Raw genomic sequence first — 2113 nt, forward strand, 5'->3', positions numbered from 1 at the left:
CAGTATGGAATTTTAACTTAATATATTAAGGCTAGATTAAAGCAAATGTAATTCCCATACTTATTCAAACTCCCTTCCTTCCTTTCCCCAATATTTCCACTGAAAGTCTGCCATTCTCAGCTTGGCTGTCTGTGGAAAAAATATTTTTATATATTCTAAAGTCTACCTCTTGTTTGCCCTCTCAAACATTATTTATAAAGCTATGTGAAAGCACACCCAGCTCAGAACCCAGGACCTGCATTTTAGAATATATGTCTTAAAATCTTATAGGATAGTCCTCGCTTCAACAGCACATACTCGAGAATTGAAATGATGCAGAGATTAGCATGGCCCTTGCACAAGGATGACATGCAATTCATGAAATATTCCATATTTTGGAGTGAAATAGATAAAGGGGACTAAGAATATACTTCACTCATTAATTCAATAAATATTTATTGAGGGACTTCATTTTGCCATTCAGAGTGCTTGCTTGGTCCAATGGTAAAAAAAAATAGGCAAGATCTGTGCTCTATGAAGTTGATGTAAAAGAAGTAAAGTAATTACAAATTGTGATGAATGAATGCTATGAAGTAAATAAAAAGGGAGCTGAGATAGAAAATAGTGGAAAGGAATGATTTTGGATGGGGTTTTTCACTGGCAAATCCAAGTGGGGAGGACCAGGTGAATTTTTTTTTCTGATGTTTTTAACACGTTCATTTAAACTTTAGTAACAAATCATCAAAATACAAATATAGAGCAAGAATATTATTTAATGAACTAGTAGAGAGAAATTTATCACAATTCTATCAAGTCATCATGATGCATCAAATAAAAGTTCCAAAGTTCTAAACAAAGACTTGCCTTGATGGTATTATCAGTAATTGGCAATAGCAGATTTGGGCTGTCTCATTTTAGTCATGTGACTAAGTGAGGCATATTCCCCAGAAGCCACACCAACTAGAACCACATCAAGAAGATTGAACTGCTCTGGGAAGGAATTCCAGAAATGGGACACCCAAGGGCTAGGATCTGAGATGTTCAGCAAAGAAGCTCTCCTGCAGAAGAGCCAAGTCACTACTCTCTAATTCTTAACCAAGGACCCCAAGGGGTATATGTGTATGTATGTGTGTGTGTGTGTGTGTGCATGTGTATGTGTGTAGATAAGCCATTGAAACTATGCTCTGAAGTATAATCTGAAGACAGTGAAAATCTGACACAATTTGGAGAAGACAGGATTTCTTGTATGCAACCAAAATTATTTTAGCAAAGCAGTCATCTATAAATAACTGCATTACATCTTTCATGACTAGTTTCTGTATCTAAATACTAACCGTGAAGCACAAAAGATGCCTTAACTCATGCCAAGTTCATGTAAAGCTGTATAATGTCATTTTTGGAAGACAAATTGCATTTGCTCTGGAGCTTTGCACACACATGTGAAAAAACAGCCCCAGCAAATGTCTGTAGCCACTTGAACATATACCACCTCCTGTGGTTTCTCCATATTTCAAATGCAGCTGGGATGATTTAAAGATTATCTGTTAAGAATGCATCTAGCCTACATTTTTAAAATATAGGCTCCAGCCAATAGATGAGCTAAATGATCCTTTATTTCCACACAGCTCTTCCTACCTTTCCGAGAAATCAGCAGTGTAAATATTCCACCCTGTGTCAACTAACACAGAAACTGGTAGAGTTAGATTGCTGGAAACTTGGCATGGTGTGTAAATTCACAAGAATCCATCAAGCTCTTCTATTATTTATACTGTAAGATTTGTAGGCTGTCTGTAGAGTAACAGGTGTAGCCCCTATGGGTCAACAACCACCTGAATAATGCATGGGAAAAGGAAAGCAATACCACATACACCACAGTTTGGTATTGTTCACTTTGGGGAATATCTTTCCCTATAATGGCTGCCTAAAAAATCTTCCTAGCAGTGATCCATACACTGTATGGTCATATGTGATAGTTAAAGCCACTTCCTTTGTGATTGACAGACCAATGTTGAATCCTGGTTTTACCAGTTACTATTTTCTGCTTTTTTGTTTGGTCAAGACATTTTAAACTCAGTTGAATTCAGTCTTCCTCAGAAGAAGCAAAACAATATGTACATAATTAATTTCTAGTTAG

At 36.5% G+C, this 2113-nt stretch overlaps 1 non-coding gene across 1 annotated transcript; it reads left to right on the forward strand.

Annotated features, from left to right (window-relative positions):
• The first annotated feature begins 274 nt into the window (after nt 1-274).
• Nucleotides 275-377, forward strand: LOC123324191. The gene has a single exon (XR_006539681.1). It is a non-coding gene; the product is annotated as a U6 spliceosomal RNA (small nuclear RNA).
• Nucleotides 378-2113: the final 1736 nt, after the last annotated feature.

Source organism: Neomonachus schauinslandi, chromosome 2 (assembly GCF_002201575.2).
Source record: "Neomonachus schauinslandi chromosome 2, ASM220157v2, whole genome shotgun sequence".
NCBI classification, from domain to species: domain Eukaryota; kingdom Metazoa; phylum Chordata; class Mammalia; order Carnivora; family Phocidae; genus Neomonachus; species Neomonachus schauinslandi.